Source organism: Fulmarus glacialis, unplaced genomic scaffold (assembly GCF_000690835.1).
Source record: "Fulmarus glacialis isolate BGI_N327 unplaced genomic scaffold, ASM69083v1 scaffold22158, whole genome shotgun sequence".
Taxonomy (NCBI): domain Eukaryota; kingdom Metazoa; phylum Chordata; class Aves; order Procellariiformes; family Procellariidae; genus Fulmarus; species Fulmarus glacialis.
The window spans coordinates 21,825-27,658 of record NW_009227869.1 but is presented as its reverse complement, the minus strand read 5'-3'; positions in this window follow the sequence as shown (position 1 = coordinate 27,658).

The following is a 5,834-nucleotide window of genomic DNA, read 5'->3' as shown; positions in this document are numbered from 1 at the left end:
AGGGTGAGCTTGGGAGCCTCAGGGCAGGCACCAGAGGGAGTCGCAGCTCCATGCAACAGCTGCTCTCGCTGTCATTTTGCCAAAAGTGCAGGATGCTCAGCCCTGGGCTGGTGGGGTCCCAAAAGGTGAGACCCGGCCTGATCAACGCACTGTGGTGAGGAGCTCTTGGTGGGTACCAGGGGTGGCACAGCCACCGAGCCCCAGCCCGTGGGGTGCTAAATCCCCTCCCAGGGACCAAGACCCTGGGCGCAGCTGCAGCCTCTCCCCCGGGTCCCTGTCATGGTGGTGCCAGGCTGGGATGGGGCTGGCAGGGTGGCAAGATGCCAGATCCAGCCAGGGCCGTTCGGTAGCCCACGTGCTCCCAGCCCCGCCGGGACGTGGCAAGGCCACGCTTTTAACCTTAAATAAATATCTCCCTGGGACATCTTGCTGTTTGCAGGGCACAAATGGCCACTTCGGGTGATAGAAAACTTCCCGCTTGCGCTCAGCAGCTCCGGGAAGAAACTGGATCCTAGCGCTGGCTAATCTGGCCGATCTGTTTGCACCAGCCGACGTGGCACAGACCAGACGGCAGCGAGTCGGGGCAGGCAAAGTTGCGCTGCCCTGTCCCAGGTCATGCACGGGCTGCTGGGGAGGCACCATGGATGGAGGTCGATGGTCTCATCCAAGCTCTGTCCTGGTCCCATGCCACGTCGTGCTGCCCCGGCACGTCAGGAGGAAAGCGGCTGAATGGCAGAGCCCCACAAAGGGCATTGCCCGGCTAGAAAAGGGGTGCAAGGCCCACACCCTCAGTGTCATTCACACCATCCTTGCATCGCTGCCATGTCTTCCTCATCCCTGTTTGACCCCTGGACAAGTGCTGGGGGGGTCGCACGTGGGGAATTGCTCTGCTAAACCTCAATGATGTTCACCCTGGGGTGAGAAGAGCTGGGATTTACCTGCCAGCAGCAGCCGGGTATGGAGATGTCAGCTTAGCTCCTCCACGCTGCAATCTTTAGGGGCTACATGGCGCAGGAGGACCTGAGCCCTCCTGGCTCCAGGGTCGGGATGATGGTCCTCCAGGTCCTGGCCAGGCCAGGCCAGCTGCTGTGCTGCAGGGATGGACCACAAGCATCCCCCACTTGCAGAGCAGGAACGGAGCCACAGGACTGCCCATGCAGAGCGGGAAGGGGTCGGACACATGCCTGGTATCAGCTACACCACAGAGGGAACACAACCGCCTTTCTTCTCCTCTTTTCAGTAGTCATCTGCAAACACAAGAACCCCAAAGCCTAGGGACAAGCCCCGGGTGTAAGTCCCTGCCTTCCCCAGGCTGCAGGGCTGAGTGAGACCCGCAGCAGTGGATGGTGCAGGAGGTTTATTCAAAGCCAATTGCATGTGAAAATCAAACCCAGCACAAAACCTGGCCCCGAGCCCTCAGACATCCTTTCCCAGGGCTCAAAGCCACAGCACCAAAACCCATCCCGGCCCACAAGCACCCCAAATCCCTCTGGGGACTTGCTGCGTATCCACCACTAGCCCTTTTGGCCACCACCACCGGAATATCCTGATACCGTACCCAGACTGTGTTTTCAGTTTTATATATCAGCAGTGAATAAAGCAGTTTTCATCTGCCCCCTGCTCCAGCCGGGCTTAATTTCCAAAGCCTGGCTGGAGGTGTCAACTAATCACAGACTTCCTCCACTTAGCAGCTCAGGGTGAAGGTAATCACTGGTTTGGGTGCATCTGCTCTTGCCCCGACCGAAACTGCTCTCCCCCACCCCTCGGTCCCTGGCGTCACCGCCTGGCCAGGTGTTACCCAATGCAGGCACACAGTGGAGATGCCACAGGTGGCTCTGTCCCGCTCTGCTTCCTAAATGCCAAGCCTGCCGCTGGCAGTGCCACAAAGGGATGGCCGAGCCCTCTTGCCCACTGGCCCAGCAGCTCTTTTGCAACCCTGGAGGGCTGAAGGGGTCCCAGCCTGGTGGCAATAGGTCCCGAGGAGGGAACTGGCCATCGCTCCAGCACCAGTCATCAGCCAGCGATTGGAAAGATGCTTCTGGGCACAATGCTGCACTTCCAGTCCTCAAAAATTAAATACAATTCTCCTTATAACCATGGCACTGCCCAAACCCGGACCCCCCCATTCCCAGGTGCCCTCCCAGTCCCCACGCCAGAGCCACCAGGGCCAGCCACGCACGTGTCCCCACAGGCAGGCACCCAACCTGGCAGCTTCCTGGCAGCCGCCTACATGAAACTTTTACCGCTCAGCACAGGCAGGGTAACTCCAGGCTCCATCCTCTGCCCTCTCTAGGAAAAAGGGATGTTTCCAGCCTTCTTAGCACATGGAGGGAGGATGAAGACCCCGGCGAGGTTGTGCCAGGGACGCCATTACTCGGCACTTGCCACCTCGGGCTGACCCACAGCCAAGCAAGGACCGTTTGCTGGGGCGGCTCAGTGCTGCTATTCACAGCTGCTTTTCGGGGCCAGGTGTCCCTGCCAGCTCCCACCACCGGCTTCACAGGCCAGAAGGGAAAGGGGCTGGGAGGGATGGTAGGGCTCGGGGCCAAGACCCTCTTGCCTTCTCCCCAAGGAGTATTTGGACATGCTCTGATGGGGCCATTGTGTTTGCCCAGTTTAAGAAACCAGAGCTAAGGTGGGCGCAGACCGGTACCTGCATTTTGACTCCGTCACTGCTCTTTGTAGGATCGGGAAATGTTGACTTCATCGAAACCAGGATTGCCTGCAAGACAGAAAGCTCCCTACTCATTAAGACGACCGTGCATGGCTTTAATTGGCAAGAGGAGGGGTTGCACTATGCTGCCCCTGCAGCTGGGATGAGCACTGCCCTCCACTGGGCACGAGACTGTGCTCTGCCCTGGCATAAGCTCTGCCACAGCATGGCGGGTTGGTGCCACCCTGGTGGCAAACAGCAATTGGGTGCTGCTGTCCCCGGGCAGGTGCCCGCTCCCTCGCTGCTCTGGCCGGAGGGGAGGAGAGGGCAGCTGGGGCCGTGACATAACCTGCCGTGCCCAGGAGGCAGTGCCTGGAAGGGAGTGAGCTGCCCAGCCAGGGTGGGAAGCCAATGCGATGCGTCACTCCTTCGGGCTGGAAATTTGGTCAGGAGCCAAAGGGCTGCCCAAATCAAGCCGGACTCCAAGAACGCACCCCAGTCTCCCCAGGTCTCGCACGGCCGTAACCTACTTCCCACTTTCAGCTGCTGCGGGGAGGTGATGGTTGAGCCGAGGGGCTGGGGAGAGGGTCTGCTGTCCTGGCTCCATCAGACACAGATGGGCTCCATCTCCCTGCCAGGCTTGGGGACGCATCCAGCCAATACCCCGTGTGTCCGCCCTGTCCATTACCTGTCCCCCAGTCAAGGGGGACTGACTTTCTGGGGCTGAAATGCTCCGAGCCCACCTGCTGTGGGGAAGAGCCCATCCTTCCCTGTGGGCACGGGCAGCCCACCGGAGGCCTGCCAAACCTGCCTCCCACAGGTGCCACTGCACTGGACAGTTTTTGTTTCTTCTTCAAGGCAAGCGCCCAGATGCACCCTGCCAGCCAGAGGGATAACTCACACATCGCCTGGCAGCTATTTCATCAGCACGGCTGGACCCATAAAACCAGTTAGCTTGGAAAAACAGGGACTCTTCTAATGATACCTTTGGAGCAGTGGTGCTCTGGATCTCAGTCCACCAAGGGACTATCTGGAGGAGCCTGGAGGAGGTTGCACGTCAGCTCTGGCTGGCACGCGGCTGCATCCCCAACCCTGCCAGCAGCACCAGGTGAAGACAACGTCCCCCATCCCCAGTGTCCCAAAACCTGGCATTTTGCAGCCTCCTAGGAAGAGATGAATGCCAGGAAAGCTGCTAATCCTGCAACCGGTTTTGCCACAAAAGCAAAGTCTCCCCAGCCCCGTTCCTCCAGCTTTCTCCCTCCCACCTAAAGCCGTTGCAGGCGAATCCAAGGTGCTGCTCCTTAATCCCAGCCTGAAGAAGCAGGAGCCACCCTGACCCAAGCAACCTCGCTGGTGTATTTTATTACCAACTTCGGCAAGGCCCCACTGGGATCGGGGTCAGCGGCAGCCAGAGCTCGCCAGCGGGAGGCAAAGTGGGGCAAAGCGAAAGAGGGAGGAGGCCTGTGAAAAAAAAATAGGGCTTAGAATAGAAACCAGGTTAGGGCTAAACTGTGGGAGGTAGGAGCTGTCGTGGCAGATAGAGCGGGCTGCTGCCACCAGCCCAGGGGACCCGGGGCCCTCTGAGCCATCCTCACCATCCTCAGCATCCTCACTGAGTTTGCAGGGTTGCCAGTCCTCCAATTTTGGGAGTCACTGGGCTGGAGGGCACAGGGGGAGAGAGGCCACAGGGACGAGCCTGAGTGCAAAGAGAACAAGAGCTCAGTCCTAAAACCATCCCTTCATCCCTCAAGGGCTCTTTTGGCCCATCGGATGGCTGGCGTTTGGGACTGCCCCCCTGGAGGGTCCTTGCTGCCCCAGGAGAGCTGCATCTGGGGCAGCTGGACAGAGACTCAGCGGAAATAGAGACTCAGATAGCAGTTCTGCAGAAAAAGTAGGGGTTTTTTCTCCTTTCTTCCTGAATGGGAAAAGAACAATCAACAACGAGCCGAGCTCGGCACAAGGCAAGATAAGACCGACGTCCCACGGCACTCACAGTGGTAGAACGAGCGTCACCGGGCACTTGGCACAGCCTGGAGAGTTCCCCTGAAGTGTGCAGAGGCTCACGAGGTGCTGCTAGCACTGCCCCGGCACCTGCCAGCCCAGGGAGCCCACGGGCGGCCAGATCCGCCGACAAATGCAGGAGCCATCCCGCAGCCACGTCCCCAGCTGGGCCACGGCCAGCTGGAGCCAGGCAGGGAGCTGATAGCAGGATTTACCGAGTGAGGCCAGAGGCAGTTCTGGAAATAGCCTAGCGTGAGCCCGCTTCCCGAGCAGGATGTCACCTTCTGGCACATGGCATAGGTGATGCCCCCGGAAAACCGGGCAATTTGCTGGAAGAGGGGTGACTAAGACTTGTGTTTTGTTGGGAAAAGGGGTGAAACCAGCCTGCCTGCAGCTGATGGAAAGTTCCCTTGGAGCACCTGGGGTTCAGCCTGTACATGGACCAATGACTTTCCCCAGCCCACGGATCACTTGTCACCCAGGATTTCACTCCATCTGCTCCAGACTGGGAGAAAACCCGCTGTCAGCCGTGGCAAAAAACATCCCTACGACCTCAGTTTTCCCCAAACAGCAGATGTCCCTTTCCCATAGTGAAAAGTCCTGCAGTCAACAAAATTACCTTTCCAGAAGACAAGTCCACAGCAATATCATGAGTGGGTTCTCATGCCCATCTCCTGCCCTGCTGAAGCACTGGGCACATTACTGTCAGCCCCTTGGGAAGGCTCTGCTGGTGGCAGGGCTGGTGGGGAGCCAGGGCGGGGAGGGCATCTGAGGAGAGATGGCAAATGTTGCCAGCTCCCCCTCCTTTACATACCAAATAATTTTGGGAAAGAAACAGTGTAAAAAGGTGCTTTTTTTAGCCTTCAGTCCCAACACGGCCTTATCCTGCTGTCAGGGCTGGGACAGCTCTTGGCATCATCTGTCCCTGGAGTGGTGAGAAAGGGAGCTTATGGCCCCCTTCAGAGAGGAAGGCACCCGTCCCGTGTCACCTCCTCCAGCCCCTGGTGTCTGTGGGATGCCTGGGGAGGGCTGGGGACCTGCTCATCCACCCCCTGGCACAGAAAGGACCCAGGAGGCACCCACAGCGCCCAGCCCCTCCACCTCGTGCAGAGTTGAACCAGCCCCAGCTCAGGGACACTGTCCCCGGCTGCAGGGCTGGTCCTCCCCAGGGAAAGGTGGT